Raw genomic sequence first — 23,635 nt, 5'->3', positions numbered from 1 at the left:
TGAACTGTAGTTTTGTGAGTATTGGACTAATTACTTAACATTTGAGTTTTAGTTTCCTCATCTATTTTTGTAGAAGGAAAAATGGCTTTTTTTTTTTTTAATTAAAGGACTTTGTGATGATCAGCTGGGGAAATGAATGAGAAAGTATCTTTAAACTTCTAAACTCAATGGAAATATTTGGTTGCATCTAGTAGGTTATTAAAGCTAAACTCTAAGCAGTGCAGTTTTAATAACTAAACATCACTTTCCTTCCAATTTTTGATCTGTGATTTTCTCTAATTTAGTTAACAGAATTTCACTCTCTCAGTTTAGTTCAGTTCAGTCATTCACTCGTGTCCAACTCTTAGAGACTCCCTGGACCACAGCACACCAGTCTTCCCTGTCTCACCAACTTCCAGAGCTTACTCAAACCCATGTCCATAGAGTCAGTGATGCCATCCAACCATTTCATCTTCTGTCGTCCCCTTCTCCTCCTGCCTTCAATCTTTCCCAGCATCAGGGTCTTTTCCAATGAGTCAGTTCTTCACATCAGGTGCCAGAGTATTGGAGTTTAAGCTTCAGCATCAGTTCTTCTAGTGAATATTCAGGACTGATTTCCTTTAGGATGGACTGGTTGGAATTCCTCGCTGTCCAAGGGACTTTCAAGCATCTTCTCCAACACCACAGTTCAAAAGCATCAATTCTTCAGTGCTCAGCTTTCTTTATAGTCCAACTCTCACATTCATACATGACTACTGGAAAAACCAAAGACAGACCTTTGTCCGTCTCTGGACAAAGATGTCTCTGGACAAAATATCTCTGCTTTTTAATATGCTGTCTAGGTTGGTCATAACTGTTCTTCCAAGGAGCAAGTGTCTTTTAATTTTATACCTGCAGTCACCATCTGCAGTGATTTTGGAGCCCAGAAAAATAAAGTCTGTCACTGTTTCCATTGTTTCCCCATCTATTTGCCTTGAAGTTATGGGATCAGATGCCATGATCTTAGTTTTCTGAATGTTGAGTTTTAAGCCAACTTTTTCACTCTCCTCTTTCATCAAGAGGCTCTTTAGTTCTTTGCTTTCTGCCATAAGTGTGGTGTCATCTGCATATCTGAGATTATTGATATTTCTCCTGGCAATCTTGATTCCAGCTTCTGCTTCATCCAGCCCAGCATTTCTCATGATATACTCTGCATATAAATTAAATAAGCAGGGTGACAATATACAACCTTGACGGACTCCTTTCCCTATTTGGAACCAGTCTATTGTTCCCTGTCCAATTCTAGCTATTGCTTCCTGATCTGCATACAGATTTCTCAAGAGGCAGGTCAGGTGATCTGGTATTCCCTTCTTTTTAAGAATTTTCCAGTTTGTTGTGATCCACACAGTCAAAGGCCTTGGTATAGTCAATAAAGCAGAAGCAGATGTTTTTCTGGGACTCTCTTGCTTTTTCAGTGATCCAGCAGATGTTGGCAATTTGATCTCTGGTTCCTCTGCCTTTTAGAAGTCCAGCTTGAACATATGGAAGTTCATGGTTGATGTATTATTGATATCTGGCTTGGTGAATTTTTAGCATTACTTTGCTAGAGTGTGAGGTGAGTGCATTTGTGCAGTAGTTTGAGCCTTCTTTGGCATTGCCTTTCTTTGGGATTGGAATGAAAACTGACCTTTTCAGTCCTGTGCCCACTTTTGAATTTTCCAAATTTGCTGGCATATTGAGTGCAGCACTTTCACAGCATCACCTTTTAGGATTTGAAATAGTTCAACTGGAATTCCATCACTTCCACTAGCTTTGTTTGTAGTGATGCTTCCTAAGGCCCACTTAACTTCACATTCCAGGATGTCTGGCTGTAGGTGAGTGATGACTCATTGTGGTTATCTGGATCATGAAGGTCTTTTTTGTATAGTTCTTCTGTATATTCTTGCCACCTCTTCTTAATATCTTCTGTTAGGTCCATACCATTTCTGTCCTTTATTGAGCCCATCTTTGCATGAAATATTCCCTTGGAATCTCTAATTTTCTTGGAGAGATCTCTAGTCTTTTCCATTATATTATTTTCCTCTATTTTTTTGCATTAATCACAGAGGAAGTGTGATCACTCTCTACTCATATTTTTCTCCTCTAATTTTCCTGTCATTTCATAATACAAGGAATGGCTAAGTGTTCATTTACTTTCTTAGAGGAAATTGTGCTTCATTGAAGTTGCAACCTGCTCAAAATTTTCTATTTTTAATAAATGACAGGGAGAAATTCATCCCACATGCCATGAATCCAAGTTCTTCTGATAAATCATAGTGGAAGACACAGCAAACAGGAATCATAGTCCTTGAAAATGCTTTACATTGTCTCCTGTATTTCTGAGGAAGAAAATTCAAGTAAACAAGTCCACTTTTTTGGCAAGAATATTTCTTAGGTGGCAGATGTATCTATCAGGAGGTATATGGTGTCTGATTGTATCTATATGTCATTGACAGTCATTGATGAATGTTTCTAGGAGTCTAGAAGTTGGATAATAATGATGTTCAATTTTGATCATTTCTTAATTAAAAAGTGATGTATAGAACAGTCTTTTGGACTCTGTGGGAGAGGGAGAGGGTGGGATGATTTGGGAGAATGGCATTGAAATACATATAATATCATATATGGAACGAGTCGCCAGTCCAGGTTCGATGCAGGATACTGGATGTTTGGGGCTGGTGCACTGGGACGACCCAGAGGGATGGTATAGGGAGGGAGGAGGGAGGAGGGTTCAGGATGGGGAACACATGTATACCTGTGGTGGATTCATTTTGATATTTGGCAAAACCAATACAATATTGTAAAGTTTAAAAATAAAATAAAATTTAAATAAATAAAAAGTAATTGTCATAAATTTATAAAAATAACTTTTCTATCAACTATTTGTTTGCAGTGAGGAATAGTTTTTATACTAAGGAAAGGTAAACTCTTAATTATTTTCCTTTATTGCTATGCTATATGCTATATACTAAGTCACTTCAGTTGTGTCTGACTCTGTGCAGCCCCATAGATGGCAGCCCACCAGGCTGTCCCTGGGATTCTCCAGGCAAGAACACTGGAGTGGGCTGCCATTTCCTTCTCCATTTCCTTTATTTCTCAGTTTTAAACAAAATAAGTTAGTTAACTATCATTCTCTAATACTGACCATTGAACCTTTCATTTCATTTTGGTTTGTTTCTTTAATTTGTTGGTTTTGGCTATGTTCTGATATCATTATGTACACCTAGATATGAATACATTTGATGAATTTCAGTTATTGCAGTTATCATGCTAATTATGGTCTAATTGTCTCAGTTGTATCCAAGGGAAGGCTCTTCAAATTGGTCTCTGAAACTTTTCTGATATGCCCCTTCTGCTGAGAAATGGTTTTCAAGTTTCCATTTTCAAATAGTTCTCATCGAATAATAGTGTTCTCACAGAATGCTAAAGGTGTTTTTCTTTGTAAGTTACCATCTGCTAAAAATAAATTAGTTAAAATTACATTTATTATTGTTTACTCACAAAATGAGCTATATTTTAAAATATAAATGAATAAGCAAATAAGTAACCACTGGCTCCAATGAATTTTGCAAAACTTTTGCTTGTTTTTTCTAGGTATAAAATCGTATCATCTGAAGATCAAAAAGCCCATTTGGAAAGTACAATACCAAGTACAAGGGTGGGCAGTTGAAAATTAAAACCATATGCAGTGCTGAGTATGATATTTTAGATGCTAAATATAATACAATACATTTCAAATTGGATGACCAATGTCAATCTAAAACACTGTTTAATCTGCAATTTATATTGAGTTGAAGCAGAGAGAATTTTTCTTCCTCAGCTTCTTGGCTTTGAACACAATACTTTACAGATGTCTGACCTTTGGATTTTAATGTGATAATGTGGCTTCCCCTGAACAAAGGCCTAAAAGCTGATTGTCAGAAATTGTTTTTCATTGAAGAATGATCCCAAATTGCATACAAAAATGACACCATATATTTTCTAAATGCCTATACATAACAATTATAGTTTTTCCCATAGATATTTTAAGAATAATAGGTAAGTATATTAAGGAAGTGATTTTTTTTTTTTTTTTGAAGTCTAGTCACTTGAAAATATGTTTAATTCTTCTTGGAAAGTACATTCATTATCACAGTTGTCACTTTTTCTTAAAGTTTTATTGTGTATATTGTCACATGAGCTCAGGGCTGTTTTCTTGTCATTGTTATTTCTATTCAGGATCATTTAATCTGCACATTAAAATGTTACTAGTTGTTGTTTTCACAGTTTTATCTGTACCCTCTAACTCTCTACTAGAGGTTACATGCTGAGATGCAGTATTTTTCTTAGCCTTTTCCTTATCGATTTTCAAATTGATGACAATAGGAAGATAGACAAAAGCCAATTTGTAATATTCAACAGTTGTTTTATTAATTAATTGGTATCCTCATATATGAGTGAAAGGTTTTGTTTTTTAAAACTTTGCATAATTTTGTACTGTTGGTGACAATATATTACTTTTTGAGTAATATTTATTATCCCTTCTTTCTTCTGCGTAATTACTGGTGGTAGTGAAAAGTTACATCTTTAAACTAGTTCCAACCCTGTATAGTCATTTGACACAAGTAGAAGTTCTACCTTGTCATTTGGGAGGCCTGTGGTTATTTTATGGGGAGTTTCTTCAAACTGCATTGTTGGTTACTCTTTTAATCCCTTTCTTACTTACTCAGATGCATTCTGCCTTGAAAGTAATAAATGTTTCCATTCCCATAGAGGCTCTTTCTTTTTTTATATACTCAGTAGCAATTATAAAATTCAAAAGCCAACCATCAACTAAGGGTGAGCAGATGATACAATTTTTCATTCTCCCTGCAGCCAAATGCTCCCTATTGAATCCTCCTAGAAGCCTGCCTCAGTTCTGCAAGTCACCTGACTTAGCTGCCATTTCCCAGCATCTTTCCTTGACTTTGGACTGACTGCCTCCTGTGTAAATGCCTTCTGTCTTCTGTCTCTCACTGGCTTCAGGGCTCTCTCCTTGTATCTGACATCTTAATGGTACACATCCCTGCTTCTGCATACTACCTGAATAGTTTTGATCCACAAGATGCTCTAACACTTCTGCCTGCATAACATCCACTCCTTGTTTATGCTGATCTTTATGCTGCTCCCCTCTAGCTTTACTCTTAATAACTTTCAATCCCTTCAGAACCCAAATGGTGTGTAGTCACCAGCCATTCTGTTTCATCATCACAGATCTTTTTTATTAGCTTTTGTCCATAATTTATTAATTTACTTCAAAAATCCATTTTTATTTTCAATATCCTCCTTGTCTTCTGTATCCTCAAGCAAATTCAAGTCTCCATATTTTCATGTAGCCATTTCTTAGCCTTAATTTTCTATATTAAATTATCATTATTTTTCTCTCACTGACTGATGATACACTTTTTCTCATCAGCATTCTTCCATCCTATAACACTTCAATTCTATACTTCAAGTTGGTGCATGTGATAATTAAATTCTTAGTGTAGTTTGTATTCCAATTATTTTATCTCTCTTCCTTAATGTTATCTACGTGTCATGTTATTTCTCTCTGATCTTACTCTGTCTGTGTGTTTGTATAGATCCTTAGTATAGTTTTCTCTTCTCCAGTATAATTTATGCTTTCATTCTTCTCTAAGATTTTTCAAATTTTATATTTAATTTTAGTTTTTAATGTGAAATCCTAACTATGATCTGTTGTTTTATAATCTACACTTTTAATGCAGGCTGAAATTATACTATATATTACATGTAATACATATAATAATATAGTATATACCTTCAAACCATGATATAAGCACTTCTAAATTTAACAAACTTTATAAAACCAAGTCATATGCAGGGGATGAAGATACAAATAACATTTATGCTTCCATCAAGGAACTCATGGTCTGTTGGGATTATACAAAATTAAATAGGTTATTTCTCTGTATTTTGATGTGACTTAAGGTAGAGAAATGGAGAAGGCAATGGCAACCCACTCCAGTGCCCTTGCCTGGAAAATCCCATGGACGGAGGAGCCTGGTAGGCTCCATTGGGTCACAAAGAGTCAGACACGACTGAGCAACTTCACTTTCCCTTTTCACTTTCATGCATTGGAGAAGGAAATGGCGACCCACTCCAGTGTTCTTGCCTGGAGAATCCCAGGGACGGCGGAGCCTGGTGGGCTGCCCTCTACGGGGTCTCACAGAGGCGGACATGACTGAAGTAACTTAGCAGCAGCAGCAGCAAGGTAGAGACATACTTAGAATGTTGTGGGAACCCAGAAGAGAAGCATCAATCCAGTGTGGGGAAAAGTACCTGGTTGATTACCTAGTTTCTTAAGGACAAAGATTGTGACTACCTTATTCATTTTTCTTTACCCTGTCCCACCATTTCTCTGTACACAATGAATGTAACTAAGAAATATTCAGTGAATGAATGAATAAACAAAATGGCATGTAAGTGGATTTCTAGAGTATGCTTATTGCTTAGAATATACCCAATACTAACAAATTGGATATGAAAGGAACCGAACATTAGGGGGAATGGCAGGAATTTTGACCTAGAAGGTTTTTTAGATGCAGCAGTTCATCATAATGAGTTCAAAATCATAGATGATCAGGATCCACTAAATGATTTTAAGTAGGAAGTGCCATGGTCAGATATATATTTTAGGAAATAATTTTAACCTGTAATATGAAAAAGGTATTTGGTTAAAAATTGCAGAGAAGGGTGTGAGGAAGATCCTTAGGTATGATGATCAGATAGATTGGACTCAATAGTAGCAAGTATCACCCTGATTCTGAGTGACACAGTGAATTAATGGGGAGAGGGAAAAGAATGTTTAGATTTGTAATTCCTCTAAATAATGTTTTTCTGAATCAAAGGACATTTGGTATAGTCTCTGGGGACTATGCCAGATGGAAATTATATTTCCTCATCCATGTGCAAAGTACACAGGCTCTTCATATTTCCTTTCCATAACACACCTGTACAAAAAAATAGTAGTTTGTGTTAAATCTATATCTCCCTGAGATTTTTTTTTTCTTCAACTTGGGTAAAAGCTGATATTTCTTCCTTTTTCCAGAAGGAACCATGTCCAAATCCTCTCTCACTGTCCATTGTGTCTCTCCCCATGTTCTATACATCTATTTGATTTCATTTCTATAAAGAGTTTCTATGCAGATTTCTTTGAAGAGTTTTTATTATATTCATATCTCTTCTAATGAACAAACTGCTAATTCAAAATGAGATAGATATTTTGGGAAATAATTACTCTGACTTAAATTCATATTTCATATAATTCTTTTATGTATATTTATTTACAGCTACAAATTAAATGTATGTGTTTAACTGGCCTCTAGTTTTTCTAAATATTTCATTGCTTAAATTTGGAGAGGGGTTAGAATATTGTAATATTCACTTACAAGGGACTCTCAAGAGTATTCTCCAACACCACAGTTCAAATACATCAGTTCTTTGGTGCTCAGCTTTCTTTATGGTCCAAATCTCACGTCCCTACGTGGCTACTGGAAAAGCCATAGCTTGACTAGATGGACTTTTGTTGGCAAAGTAATATCTCTGCTTTTTAATATGCTGTCTAGGTTGGTCATAATTTCTCTTCCAAAGAGCAAGCGTCGTTTAATTTCATGGCTGCAGTTACCATCTGCAGTGATTTTGGAGCCCAAACAACTAAAGTCTGTCACTGTTTACATTGTTTCTCCATCTACTTGCCATGAAGTGATGGGACCAGATGCCATGATCTTCATTTTTTGAATGTTGTTTTAAGCCAGGTCTTTCACTTTCCTCTATCAGTTCCATTAAGAGGCTATTTAGTTCTTTTTTTCATTCTTAAAACTTTTAAACTTTCCTTCTTAAAACTACAGCAAACATAGTGGCTGCTAAGTCACGTCAGTCATGTCCAACTTTGTGCGACCCCATAGACGGCAACCCACCAGCCTCCCCCGTCCCTGGGTTTCTCCAAGCAAGAACACTGGAGTGGGTTGCCATTTCCTTCTCCAATGCAGGAAAGTGAAAAGTGAAAGTGAAGTCGCTCAGTCGTGTCTGACTTTTAGCAACCTCATGGACTGCAGCCTACCAGGCTCCTCCGTCCATGGGATTTTCCAGGCAAGAGTACTGGGGTGGGACATAGTGGAGCACTTATCAAAAGGAAATACACAAATAAGTATATCTGTTATTAACAAATTATTATTTTAGCAATCATATTCAAGCAGACTGCAGGAAGTCACCATTAACATGTCAAGGAATTTCTTTTTACTGAATAATACATTTGTAGAAGAAAGAGAAATAAATTTTATCATTGGGAGTATATTTGAATGAGAGATCAACATAAATTTTTGAATGAATTATTTCTCTCTCTGGCAAAGCTGAGACTAAATTTTTATATTATTGACTTTTAAGGGCAAAAAGACATTCTTGAGAATTGCTTCTAGGAGAATGGTGACAAAATTTCAGATATGTAGAAATAGAAATATTTGCTTTTATCTTCTTATAGAGACTCCAGTAATGTTCAGTTTCTTCTGCTGTTGCTGCTAAGTCACTTCAGTCGTGTCCAACCCTGTCCAACACCATAGATGGCACCCCACTAGGCTCTTCTGTCCCTGGGATTCTGCAGGCAAGAACATTAGAATGGGTTGACACTGGAGTGGGTTGCCATTTCCTTCTCCGGTTCTATTTCTAGCCCTTTGCAAATGAAAGAAATAAGCAACCAAGTATTTCTCAGTGTCTTTTCTTTTCCAGTAAGTGAAAACAAACAAGCTTAGTCTGATAGAAAATACATCTGTTTTCTAATCAAAGACAGAGAGAAAGTTGAAAGTGCTTGTGAATGGTTATTATGGTTCTATTATATGCTTACCTGGAAACAGTGGCTGAATTTATTTTTCTGGGCTCCAAAATCACTGCAGATGGTGATTGTAGTCATGAAATTAAAGGAAAGGAAATTAATTGAAAGGAAAGTTATGACCAACCTAGACAGCATATTAAAAAACTGAGGCATTGCTTTGCCAACAAAGGTCTGTCTAGAAAAAGCTATTTCTTCTAATAGTCCTGTATGGATGTGAGAGTTGGACTATAAAGAGAGCTGAGCACCAAAGAATTGATGCTTTTGAACTGTGGTATTGGAGAAGACGCTTGAGAGTCCCTTGCACTGCAAGGAGATCCAACCAGTCCATCCTAAAGGAGATCAGTCCTGGGTGTTCATTGGTAGGAATGATGTTGAAGCTGAAACTCCAATACTTTGGCCACCTGGTGTGAAGAGCTGAATCATTTGAAAAGATCCTGATGCTGGGAAAGATTAAAGGCAGGAGGAGAAGGGGATGACAGAGGATGGAATGGTTGGATGGCATCACCGACTCAGTGGATATGGGTTTGTGTGGACTCCGGGAGTTGGTGATGGACAAGGAAGCCTGGTGTGCTGTGGTTCATGGGGTTGCAAAGAGTCAGACAGGACTGAGCAACTGAACTGATATACTTACCTGAAGGGAAAAACACAGACAGTAAGAGAAGCTACTGAGTTACAAATAGATTTCAGATTGAGATGCCATTTAAAATGACATGCCATAAGCATTAGGACAGAAGAATAAATACACAACGAGGAAGCAATTGATTCTGTATAGGGTACCCTTATGTGTGATTTACTGTGGGCAGTTTTTATTTACCTGTGTTGTCTGGATGCCAGATGTCCTGACTCTGGCTCAGTATGTATTACTCACACTTTCACTTTTAAAGAATCCCAGTTTAGGCAATAACTTATATTGCCACTCTAATTATATATAATGATTTAAGAAACAACTTAATAACTTGACACCAGTAGCTATGATTTTTTTAGCCCTAAAATTTGATACTCTGGCTTTAAGTACTCCTAAATATAGAAACTAAAATTGGCCTTTTTTGAATATTGCTCCCAAATCAAGGATACTTTGAAAATAACAAGTTGGACAGCATCTTGTGTTATTTAATTTCAAAAGATAGAACGAAGGATAACTAAATTGTACTTTAGAGATTGTTTCATTGGTCAACTCAAAATAGAAAATAATATGGATTTTTCCTCTTTTGGACACAGATGCTCTTTGCTAAAATGATGTTCATAGACCCATTATTCAACCCTTTTCTCTCCTAAAATTTTCTCTAGTCATATTACTACTATAAAAAAAAAAAAAAAAAAAGTGTTCCAGGCTTCCAACCAGCAAAAATAGCTTTCACTTTATGGTTCACACTTTCAGGTTTCTATATGCTGACTCCAGTTACAAGCTTTGTAAACAGTACCCAAAAAGAACTTTGAGCTAGTCAAAGTTTCCCATCCTTCCCTGAATGTCTGATTTTACTTTTGCAGTGTACCCATGAATGACATCCTCCCCCTAGATTATCAAAACATTTTTAAAAGCCAAATATTTTCTGCTACTTTTTTTTCTTGACCTGGAATTTTAAGTTTTTATTCCAGAAAGTGATAACTATATAAACTTCAACCTTGGTTATATTCAAATATGTCTAAACTTTTGCTTCTTTCTAAATCTCAATATCTACAAGCTTGTCTTCTGCATCAACTCCCAGTAAGTCCAAATCTACATTAATAGCTTGTTTTGCACTCATCTTGCTATATTATTGATAAGTGATCTGGGACTTGGTAAATGGTTTTTATATTTTCTAATTGGATTGATTCATCTGCTGCCCAATTCACCTGAAAATATATAGGCAACCTTAAAAATATTTATGCTAAGGAGAGTTCCATAAATAATTTAGCAATTATGTTTTCAATGTTAGCGTGTTAATTTTTATGGACTTAGTAAGTATAGCTAATGGCTTTTCTTTGGTGGGGGGAGTATCTAGCTTTAATAGAGAAGTTTATAGTTATGTGAATGAATCAAAATAGAATTTAAACATTATAAAAGCCATGAAGGACCATCTGCTTACCCTTAATAACTCACATATTTAAGGAGATTTTTTAATATTCACATGTGTAGGTATTTGCACGTGTCTGGGTGCAGAAATAAGAGAAAGCTAACGTTGATCAAGCAGAAGCAAATATTTGGAAATAAAGAATGAGAAAAATGCAAATCCATACTATTATTTCCTTTTAGACACCTGTGAGAATCTTCCCATCACAACTATGTGGTTCTCTGTGCTCTCCTTCAAATAGCAAACAGTATTATTTTTGGTTTGAGTCTTTTTTTGTGAGTATGATCATTATGTTGTCTAGTGGATGCAAGAGGGTAATAAAATCTAAGATGATGAAAGATGTATATATGTATATCTTTTTAAGTTTGAACATAGAAGGTCAGTCTTTTCTCTGGGGAAGATACTTCTAGTGCACATATGTTTACAAATTATCACAAAAGAAAAGTTAAAACAGCCATTCTAGAAATTATCATTATGACAATTCTACTTTCTATTTTTCAGTCTTTGCCTTGTCAAATCTATACAGATTCTATGCTGTTAGAAGATAAAATTTTGGAAAATGACAAAACTAGGAAAGAATATGATATAATGACAGTTGACTGCAATCTTCGTGATACCAGTTGCGGCAATATATAAACAAACTCATATGCTTTGAGATTCAGTGAAACAAAGAAAAATATATTAAGACAAACTAAAATGATTTTATAGCAGAGATGAATACTAGGGAAATCAAAGTTTCTATACTTAAAATTGCAAATTTTATTAAATTATCAGTTGAATTTGTCCTCTTGGGTGAAAGACTTATTATTATTTTTTTTAAACCCTGCATCAAAGCCACATCTATATAGGAAAACTATATATGAACCTTTTTCTTTTTAAAAATATGCCAATCTCCTTCCTACCTCAGTGTTTTTGGACATACTTTTATATATTTGAAACATTATAAACCATTACAAGACTGCCTTCTCTTTATCATTTAGTTCAAAGATACCTCTTCAAAAATAGGCCTTTCCTAATTACTCTAAGTCATAATATCCATTCCCTGACTATCCCAGCTGAAATAATGAATACTACCTATTACTATCTTATTTCTCTGATTCAATACTTTTTTTTACTTGCTAAAATTTTCAAGACATGTATTTCTTTGCTTATTATCTGTCTACATCCAATAAAATGTGAATACTATGAGAGTAAATACTTCGCCTTTTTTTTTTTCTTTTTTTCCACATCAGAGAGCAGATGGTATTAACAAAGCTGTGTTCAAGAATTAGCTTTGAAAAAGTTTTGGCTAAGATATTCAGGAGACTCGAAAGGTTTATCAGTTGTGCCAGCTCACACACACATAAAAATAAAATAAATGAAAAAATAATGGACTCCATGAAAGAATAATGGACTCCATGGCTTTTAAAATTCTGAATCTCTTGCATTGTAGGCATATTTGTTTCCATCTGAACCAGGGAAGCCCTTAAGTGAAGTGAACATGTTAATCACTCAGTCGTGTCTGACTCTTTTTGACACCATGGACTGAGGTTCTCCAGGCTCCTCTGTTCATGGAATTCTCCAGGCAAGAATACTGGAGTGGGTAGCTATGCCCTTCTCCAGAGGATCTTCCCAACCCAGGGATCAAAACTGGGTCTCCTACATTACAGGCAGTTTCTTTACCATCTGAGCCACTGGGAAAGCTCCTCTGTCTCTATAGATGGTAAATTAAGCTAAAATTCAGAAATGGCTTTTGACTACTGGTCAAGTCCAAGGCACTGCCAGGAAATTATGGCCCAAAGGTGAAGCCAAAGATGTAACCATAAAATTATTTGATTAGATTTCAGAAAGCTCAAAGGTGATGCTTTGAAGTGCTATTCAGTTAGATAAAAGTTCCTCTAAAATATACAGTTATTCTACAACTGATCCAGTCAACCAAACAATAGAGCCTATGCTGGATACTGTCCCTTCTCAACAGATGCACAAGGTAAAGTAGAGCTTATTTTGAAGCAGTTAAAGGGTTCATGTTTCTTTAATAGAGTTGAGACACAATAATTCATAAAGTTTTAAAGAAAATCACATATGTACAAATACTGACAATTTGGACTGAAAGAGACAGAGACAGTTCAAGATGGATCTCCAAATTCTTTAAACCGGGAGTAGGCTTAGTAGACAACTCAGACTCAAACATGTGACAACCTTTATAAAGAAAGAGGGATGACTTAAAGAATAGAAAAATTGTCCAGAGAGTGGAACTAAGAACTGCGGAGTGTCATCTCTGAGGACATATATGATTAAATCCTGATCAGGGAAATTCCTAATCCAAGGAAATATTTCCCAGACTGGGTTTCAGAACTCTCATGAGATAATGACTTCTACTAGCCTCTCATTGTCCCTTATTGAATGGGAGTGCCTATGAAGATTATTCTATGCTATTTTATCATTTGTTATGGGTATGGGAGAGGCAGATAACTCATTTATCTACTTTCACCAGTTTTCAGATTGAGGAAACTATACTCAAGTAGCTGTGTTTAAGGAATGCAGCTTAAAGCACATATGTAGCTACCCCTAATTTAAATCACAAGATTTTGAACTTAAAGCTGATGCTATAATGGGATGAGTTTTTAGGAATTTGTGATACAATTAGTGAACAATTGTTGTCTAGAGAGCAGACAGAGGTAGCTGGCTCCTAAAATGGCTCCCAGTGATCATTATCCATGCACTTGTATAATCCCCTCCCACCATGTATCAAGTCGATCTGTGTGATCAGTAACACATGCCAGAAGTGATGGTATGCTGCTTTTAAGATGAGATTAAAGGGAATTGAAGGGTTAGTCTTTGGGGATGCATGGTGTTTTGGATTTGAAAATTATTTCTGATTGGGTTTTTAAAAATAATTTCTTATTCTCTCCATCAGATCAGATCAGTCATTCAGTCATGTCCGACTCTTTGCGATCCCATGAATCTCAGCACGCCAGGCCTCCCTGTCCATCACCAACTCCTGGAGTTCACTCAGACTCATGTCCATCGAGTCAGTGATGCCCTCCAGCCATCTCATCCTCTGTCATCCCCTTCTCCTCCTGCCCCCAATCCCTCCCAGTATCAGAGTCTTTTCCAATGAGTCAACTCTTCGCATGAGGTGGCCAAAGTACTGGAGTTTCAGCTTTAGCATCATTCCTTCCAAAGAAATCCCAGGGCTGATCTCCTTCAGAATGGACTGGTTGGATCTCCTTGCAGTCCAAGGGACTCTCAAGAGTTCTCCAACACCGCGGTTCAAGAGCATCAATTCTTTGGTGCTCAGCCTTCTTCACAGTCCAACTCTCACATCCATACATGACCACAGGAAAAACCATAGCCTTGACTAGATGAACCTTTGTTGGCAAAGTAATGTCTCTACTTTTGAATATGCTATCTAGGTTGGTCATAACTTTCCTTCCAAGGAGTAAGCATCTTTTAATTTCATTGCTGCAATCACCATCTGTAGTGATTTTGGAGCCCAGAAAAATAAAGTCTGACAGTGTTTCCACTGTTTTCCCATCAATTTCCCATGAAGTGGTGGGACCGGATGCCATGATCTTCGTTTTCTGAATGTTGAGCTTTAAGCCAACTTTTTCACTCTCCCCTTTCACTTTCATCAAGAGGCTTTTGAGTTCCTCTTCACTTTCTGCCATAAGGGTGGTGTCCTCTGCATATCTGAGGTTATTGATATTTCTCCCGGCAATCTTGATTCCAGCTTGTGTTTCTTCCAGTCCAGCGTTTCTCATAATGTACTCTGCATATAAGTTAAATAAACAGGGTGACAATATACAGCCTTGACATACTCCTTTTCCTATTTGGAACCAGTCTGTTGTTCCATGTCCAGTTCTAACTGTTGCTTCCTGACCTGCATACAAATTTCTCAAGAGGCAGATCAGGTGTTCTAGTATTCCCATCTCTTTCAGAATTTTCCACAGTTTATTGCGATCCACACAGTCAAAGACTTTGGCATAGTCAATAAAGCAGAAATAGATGTTTTTCTGGAACTCTCTTGCTTTTTCCATGATCCAGCGGGTGTTGGCAATTTGATCTCTGGTTCCTCTGCCTTTTCTAAAACCAGCTTGAACATCAGGAAACTCAGTGATGATGAACATCAGAAACTCAGTGACTGCCTCCCATCAGTCACTCAGTGATGTCCAACTCTTTGAAACCCCATGGACTTCAGCCTAACCACAATTAAAATTATTGTAGTCATCCAGATAAGATGTACATTATTATGTACATTATCCAGATAATATGTACATATTCTGTACATTGTAGAGAAGTTCTCAATGTCTTTTTTGCTCTTAGTGCTTTTGAAGGGTCAACTATAAATTGGCACTTACCAAGAGCATTGCCAATGACTGAACAACAAAGGCATTTACCATCTGCCTCTACAGAGATTGAACCTCATGCTGCTATAGCTATTGACCTTCAACAACCCCTGAGGGAGTTCAGGGTGTAGTGAGGTACTTTGTGCTCCAGGGAATCTGATGGGACAGGTCTTTAGATAGTTGGATGTTTTTAGGAATAGATTTTATGATCTCAATCCTTACATTTCCTAATATCTAGAGAAGCACTAAATCCCTTCATGGTGATATCAGGTCCTCATGACTAACAAAAACCTTTTGTAAAATGAGTGCTTTATGGCACTGAACTCCCCCTTCACCAAAACCTTATATTTTGACTTTCCCCCCACTGCCACTTTAGAGCAGTCTCTCAGAGCTATCCGAGATGCTGCCTCCCAGGGTGCAGTCCTCATTTTGCCTCAAATAAAACTTAACTCACAACTCTCAAGTTGTACATCTTTTTTTAGTTGACAATTATGGTGACCACAAAGGGACCCAGAGTAGACTTCCTTCCTTCGACTGGACTCCATGAGGAACTGGAACTTTGGTACCAGCAGTGGCCCCTTGCACGCATCTTCCTTCTTGGGGAGTGCAGACGAATTTGGGTAAGTCTCTCCTGGTTTTCAAATCTCCCATATTGGTTGAGATTCTGAGTTTTATTTGGTGGTGGAGCAGGTTACCTGCCCCCTCCCAGTAGAAAGGATACTGGTGTGTGTTGGGGGTGGGGGGCGGTCAGGTTAAATATTCGGGGCATACCCACTCATGATCTAGACAATGAGTAGGGCTCGGTTGAAAGATACAGAGAAATTCCCACCCAGTCAAAAGATACAGGGTGAGGGGCTGACTGAAAGATGCCAGAAGAATTGCCCACCCAGTGGAAAGGTACTGGGTAGGAGGGCTCAATTGGGAAAAAAATCAAGGAAAACCCTGGGCTCAGCTGAAAAATGCTGAGGTTGCTCCGTTGTAGGGGATTGAGTGGTCTTGGCCGAGTAGTTAAGTAAGAGGCTGATCTGACAGTTTTCCTCAATTTGATTGCCATTATAGAATTTGTCAGGATAAAAGTGAGGAAAATAAATGAGAGCTTTGCTCTGGAGAAAAGGGAGAAGACGCCTCTTGGCTGGTTTTGATTTTCTCTGGTGACTGAGAAATTTATGGGAGTGGTGGAGGCCTAGTTCCTTATACTGTGCAATGGTCCCATAGGGAAACCCACTCATTAATTAAAATACTTGCATGTTTAGGGGTCACACATAAGAACTGGCCATTCAGCAACCTGAGCAGCCACGGTGGTCTTAGATTGCCAGAGGCAGAACCCAAGACACGTAAGAGGAGCTGAAATGGATCTGGGGTGACTCCTGGAAGAGTTAAGCTCACAAGCAGCGCATGGGCCCACTACACAAGTTCATTAGTGATTTTTATCCCTGACGAATTTAGCTTAAAATGGGAAACAGAATCTCTCGAAAACAGAAACAAAGGGGTGTCAGAAAGCCAGCCTCTGACTAACACTCTAGCCAGATTCGTGTACAGTAAGTATGAAGCTCATACTTGCAGATCAGATCAGATCAGTCGCTCAGTTGTGTCCGACTCTTTGCAACCCCATGAATCGCAGCACGCCAGGCCTCCCTGTCCATCACCAACTCCTAGAGTTCACTCAGACTCACATCCATCGAGTCAGTGATGCCATCCAGCCATCTCATCCTCTGTCATCCCCTTCTCCGATTGCCCTCAATCCCTCCCAGCATCAGAGTCTTTTCCAATGAGTCAACTCTTCGCATGAGGTGGCCAAAGTAGTGGAGTTTCAGCTTTAGCATCATTCCTTCCAAAGAAATCCCAGGGCTGATCTCCTTCAGAATGGACTGGTTGCAAGTACCTAGTTAATTGGAGAAATTATACTGAAAGAGATCTCAACCTAAAATGGCCAAATTGGGGTTCTTTTGATATTCTAAAACTGATATTTTTGCATACACAATTAGAAAAGGCCAGCCATGCTTTGACTGGTATCTAGAAACTTCTAAAACAGGAAATGATAAAGTAACTTCTTCACAGAAAATCAACAAGAAATTGCTTGAAACTATGTCAAAACTAAAAAAAAAGGCTGTTAGCACTGACTTTGCCAGGTTGCAGGTCTAGTCAAACTGGGAAGTCATGTTTGGATTTATGCCATTGGGTTTTTGATTTCTGGTAATCTTTTGGGGGCACTCTTGCCACTTGGCTTTTGATTTCTGAGCATCTTTTGTTTCCTTTGGAGTGTGACTCCTGGCTGGTGAAGTTCTAGTTCAGATTGGTTTTGTTGAATTGGTTTGAGTGCACAGACATCTGGTACAAACTGCTGGAGCTAATATGGGAATTGCTCACTGTAAAGTTACACACTTCACCTGGGAACCCCTTGGGTGGGGGAAAACTTTTTTTTTTTTTGGACTAGTGAATCTATAGCTATGATCCAATGACAAGAAAAATGGCCTAAAAGTGTTATATCTTTATTGACATAGGATAAGAAAATGGACCGAAGTTCCCCTTCATCCAGGACTTCCTCCTGTAATCAACAGACTGGAACTGATCAAACTAAGACCCCTACTTCCCCAGAGGGACAATCTCTGCTGGGACCAATCTGCCCTTGTTATCAGGGCCAAGTTGAGCACTATCTGGTCTAAATTTTGGCTATAAAACTATGGTCACACACACACAAAGAAAATATGATTTTTGACAATGTGGTCACAATATTCTTTAGACTCCAGAAGAAGCTTGAAGGAAAAAAAAAAAGTTATCTGTTTAAGAATTCTTGTCCTGAGAAAATAAGTCCTCTTATACCTTTAGACCAGAGCTCTCTGGATCACTTATCTAGACCATCTCTAATTCCTGAAACCAAAAGGGGGAAAAAGGGGAACAAAGCCTTTTAAAATCTTATTCCAACCATTTTTTATTCATAACTAAGTTTGTAAAGCAAAGCTATAGAATCTCTTCTATTTGAATATATGTATGTCTCAGTGTGTGTCTTTGTTTTTTTGATAATATTGCTGATTGCTGAGATCAGTTTGTAAATAAGCTGTAATCCAATTGGCTTTAAAAAAAAAGTAAGCCCTTAAAAATCAAATAATTCTAAATACAAGAGAAATTAATGTAAACGAATTTCAGGTTCATGTGAACTCGGAAATAGTCAATATCTGATATTAATGTTTGTTGATCTAAATAATGTAGACATGTCTAAGAGTAATTAACGTTAAGCAGAATATTTTCATTGTACCTAGGTTTAATATTAGTTAAATATTACTATATCTGGTACAAGTTTGTCAGTAAGGAAATTACCTCGAGTGAAGAAACTTCTAAAAATGTAAATGAGATGAGTCTTTAGATAGATTCTATTAAAAATAATTATGCTCTTTAGGACTATGTGTCTAAAATAGTCTCTCCAGATTGGGGTAACTTGAACTTCTAAGGGTTGTGCTAAACTAAGTGTTGGAAGTCTATTGGATGGCTATGTCATTTCCAAATAAAATAAGATTTTGAAACATTTACTACTAAACACTAATTTCCTCTTATGGAGAAACAAAAGAGATCTGGGATTAAAAATAAATGATATTTGGTGCCATCCTAAAATGTTTTCTCTAAGAAAACAAAGGTTTTAGAAATTATCACTGGTATTTCAGATCAGATCAGTCACTCAGTCGTGTCCGACTCTTTGTGACCTCATGAATTGCAGCACGCCAGGACTCCCTGTCCATCACCAACTCCAGGAGTTCACTCAGACTCACGCCCATCGAGTCAGTGATGCCATCCAGCCATCTCATCCTCTGTTCGTCCCCTTCTCCTCCTGCCCACAATCCCTCCCAGCATCAGAGTCTTTTCCAATGAGTCAACTCTTCACATGAGGTGGCCAAAGTACCGGAGTTTCAGCTTTAGCATCATTCCTTCCAAAGAACACCCAGGGCTGATCTCCTTCATAATGGACTGGTTGGATCTCCTTGCAGTCCAAGGAACTCTCAAGAGTCTTCTCCAACACCACAGTTCAAAAGCATCAGTTCTTCGGCGCTCAGCCTTCTTCACAGTCCAACTCTCACATCCATACATGACCACAGGAAAAACCATATCCTTGACTAGATGAACCTTTGTTGGCAAAGTAATGTCTCTGCTTTTGAATATGCTATCTAGGTTGGTCATAACTTTCCTTCCAAGGAGTAATAAAATTCTAATATAAAAGTCATTTATTGGTTGCTTAAGGGAAGTAGGAAGTGTGTTTTCAGTGAAGAAGGTTTGAGGAATGGAATTGCATTTTGTGAAGGGAAAAGGAAGTAAGCCTGAATTACAGGTGGCTTTTTAGGATGGAAAACACAGTAATGGGTACAGAAAGTGACAAGATTTGTGAAAAGTGAACCATGAGGAAAGAGTTTTGTATTTGATTAGGACTAAGGTGGTGCAGAGGTTAAAGTGTCTACCTGCAATGTGGGACACCAGGGTTCGATCCCTGGTTCGGGAAGATCCCCTGGAGAAGGAAATGGCAACCCACTCCAGTATTCTTGCCTGGAGAATCCCATGGACAGAGGAGCTTGGTGGGCTACAGCCCATGGGTCTCAAAGAGTTGGACACGACTGAGCGACTTCACTTTCACTTTATTTCAAGTTTAAAATAGAGTTAATCAAGTTTACCTTTTAAGTAAAGTAAGCTGGTGCAAAAACTTGAATTTAGATTTTCTCTCTAAGAGAACACCTGTTCTTCAAATATTGAATGCCTTTGATAATAGATTTAAGTTTCTCTTAAATGAGCTGTTCTGAAATCATTTATTGCTACTTTGGCTAACTGAATAGCTATTGTTTCACAATGACCTATGATCCTACCTGACTGAGTATTCTAAACCTTTTTGATTTTGTTGACAAAGCTTTCTAAATCATTCTAATGAAGAAGATTTCTAGCTAACTTTGAGATGCTTCAGAGAACCCCTGAAAGATCCCAAAGAGAGATATTATACTAATTACATTCATTTTGTTTACAGAATTACATGGGGAATATTCTCAAGTGAGTATAAGTCTCAGGTTATATTGTATGGTAAATGTTACTAATATAGATATCCTAGAAACTGTATGGAGTTCCTAAAATTGATATGTTTGGGTAAGATGTTTTCCTGGAACTCTCTTGCTTTTTTGATGATCTAATGGCTGTTGACAATTTGATCTCTGGTTCCTCTGCCTTTTATAAATCCAGCTTGAACATCTGGAAGTTCAGAGATCATGTACTATTGAAGCCTGACTTTAAGAATTTTGAGCATTACTTTCCTAGTGTGTGAGATGAGTGCATTTATGCAGTAGTTTGAGCATTCTTTAGCATTGCCTTTTTTTGGGATTGGGATGAAAACTTACCTCTTCCAGTCCTATGGCCACAGCTAAGTTTTCCAAATTTGCTGGCATATTGAGTGCAGCACTTTCAAAGTGTCATCTTTTAGGATTTGAAATAGCTCCACTGGAATTCCATCACCTCCACTAGCTTTGTTCATAGCGATGCATCCTAAGGCCCACTTGACTTCCCATTCCAGGATGTCTGGCTCTAGGTGAGTGATCACACCATTGTGATTATCTTGGTCGTGAAGATTTTTTTGTACAGTTCTTCTGTTCATTCTTGCGACCTCTTCTTAATATCTTCTGCTTTTGTTAGGCCCATAGCATTTCTGTCCTTTATTGAGCCCATGTTTGCATGAAATATTCCCTTCAGATCAGATCAGATCAGTCGCTCAGTCATGTCCGACTCTTTGTGACCCCATGAATCACAGCACGCCAGGCCTCCCTGTCCATCACAAACTCCTGGAGTTCACTCAGACTCACATCCATCGAGTCAGTGATGCCATCCCCCCATCTCATCCTCTGTCGTCCCCTTCTTCTTTTGCCCCCAATCCCTCCCAGCGTCAGAGTTTTTTCCAATGAGTCAACTCTTCGCATGAGGTGGGCAAAGTATGGGAGTTTCAGCTTTAGCATCATTCCTTCCAAAGAAATCCCTGGGCTGATCTCCTTCAAATGGACTGGTTGGTTCTCCTTGCAGTTCAAGGGACTCTCAAGAGTCTTCTCCAACACCACAGTTCAAAAGCATCAAAAATGAAACATAGCCCATAGACCAAAAAAGGCTAATGGGATAAACACTGAAATGACAACAGTTCAGTTCAGTTGCTCAGTAGTGTCCAACTCCTTGCAACCCCAAGGACTGCAGCACACCAGGCTTCCCTGACTATCGCCAACTACCAGAGCTTACTCAAACTCATGTCCATCAATTCGGTGGTGCCATCCAACCATCTCATCCTCTCTTGCCCCCTTCTCCTCCTGCCTTCAATCTTTCCCAGCATCAGGGTCTTTTCAAAGGAGTCAGCTCGTCATATCAGGTGGCCAAAGTATTGGAGTTTCAGCTTCAGCATCAGACCTTTCAGTGAATATTCAGGACTGATTTCCTTTAGGATGGACTGGTTGGATCTCCTTGCAGTCCAAGGGACTCTCAAGAGTCTTCTCCAACACCATAGTTCAAAAGCATCAGTTCTTTGGTGCTCAGCTTTCTTTATAGTCCAACTCTCACATCCATACATGACTACTGGAAAAACCATAGCTTTGACTAGATGGACCATTGTTGGCAAAGTAATGTCTCTGCTTTTTAATATGCTGTCTAGGTTAGTCATAGCTTTTCTTCCAAGGAACAAGTGTCTTTTAATTTCATGGTTGCAGTCACCATCTGCAGTGATTTTGGAACCCAAGAAAATAAAGTCTCTCACTGTTTCCATTGTTTCCCCATCTATTTGCGAGGAAATGATGGGACCAGATGCCATGATCTTAGTTTTCTGAATGTTGAGTTTTAAGCCAACTTTTTCACTCTCCTCTTTCACTTTCATCAAGAGGTTCTTTAGTTCTTCGCTTTCTGTCAAAAGGGTGGTGTCATCTGCATATCTGAGGTTTTTGATATTTCTCCAGGCAATCTTGATTCCAGCTTGTGCTTCATCCAGCCCGGCATTTTGCATGATGTACTCTTCACTATGTTAAGTAAGCAGATGACAATATACAGCCTTGATGTACTCCTTTCCCAATTTGGAACCAGTCTTGTTCCATGTTCAGTTCTAACTGTTGCTTCTTGATCTGCATATGGATTTCTCAGGAGACAGGTAAGGTGGCCTGGTATTCCCATCTCTTTAGTATCTCTAATTTTCTTGAAGAGATCTCTAGTCTTTCCCATTCTATTATTTGCCTCTATTTCTTTGCACTGATCATTGAGGAAGGCTTTCTTATCTCTCCTTGCTATTCCTTGGAACTCTGCATTCATATGTTTATATCTTTCCTTTTCTCCTTTGCTTTTTGCTTCTCTTTTTTTCACAGCTATTAATAAGGCCTCCTCAGACAGCCATGTTGCTTTTTTGCATTTCTTTTTCTTGGTGATGGTCTTGATCCCTATCTCCTGTACAATGTCACAAACCTTTGTCCATATTTCTTCAGGCACTCTGTCTATCAGATATAATCCTTTGAATCTATTTTTTACTTCCACTGTATAATCCTAAGGGATTTGATTTAGGTCATACCAGAATGGTCTAGTGGTTTTCCATTCTTTCTTCAATTTAAGTCTGAATTTGGCAATAAGGAGTTCATGATCTGAGCCACAGTAAGCTCCCTGTCTTGTTTTTGCTGACTGTACAGAGCTTCTCCATTTTTGGCTACAAAGAATATAATCAATGCGAAATTGGTATTGACCATCTGGTGATGTCCATGTGTAGAGTCTTCTCTTGTGTTGTTGGAAGAAGGTGTTTGCTATGACCAGTGGATTCCCTTAGCAAAACTGTATGAGCATTTGCCCTGCTTCATTCTGTACTCCAAGGCCCAATTTGCCTGTTACTCCTGGTGTTTCTTGACTTCCTACTTTTGCATTCCAGTCCCCTACAATGAAAAGGACATCTTTTTGGGTGTTAGTTCTAGAAGGTCTTGTAGGTCTCCATAGAACCATTCAACTTCAGCTTCTTCTGCATTACTGGTCAGGACATAGACTTGGATTACTGTGATATTGAATGGTTTGCCTTGGAAACTAACAGAGACCATTCTGTCATTTTTGAGATTCCATGCAAGTACTGCACGGACTCTTTTGTTGACTATGATGACTACTCCATTTCTTCTAAGGGATTCTTGCCCACAGTAATAGATATAAGGGTTATCTGAGTTAAATTCATCCATTCCAGTCCATTTTAATTCTAATTCCTAAAATGTCGATCTCCATCCACTCTTGCCATCTTCTGTTTGACCACTTCCAATTTGCCATGATTGATGGACCTAACATTCCAGGTTCCTACGCAGTATTGCTCTTTATAGCATCAGACTTTACTTCCATCACCAGTCATATCCATAACTGGGTTTTATTTTTGCTTTGGCTCCATCTCTTCAGTC

At 38.0% G+C, this 23,635-nt stretch overlaps 1 long non-coding RNA gene across 2 annotated transcripts in view; it reads left to right on the top strand.

The window, feature by feature from the left end:
- Positions 1 to 21,354, top strand: part of LOC112444478 (uncharacterized) — a 48,434-nt gene extending 27,080 nt beyond the window's left edge. For both annotated transcript variants that reach the window (XR_009492949.1, XR_003032765.2), the window contains 2 exons: positions 15,722 to 15,859; positions 17,741 to 21,354. This is a non-coding gene — a long non-coding RNA (uncharacterized lncRNA). The remainder of the gene's footprint in view (positions 1 to 15,721; positions 15,860 to 17,740) is intronic.
- Positions 21,355 to 23,635: the final 2,281 nt, after the last annotated feature.

The sequence above is a fragment of the Bos taurus genome, chromosome 26, assembly GCF_002263795.3.
Source record: "Bos taurus isolate L1 Dominette 01449 registration number 42190680 breed Hereford chromosome 26, ARS-UCD2.0, whole genome shotgun sequence".
Lineage (NCBI taxonomy): Eukaryota > Metazoa > Chordata > Mammalia > Artiodactyla > Bovidae > Bos > Bos taurus.
This window is presented reverse-complemented; position numbering and strand designations above follow the sequence as displayed.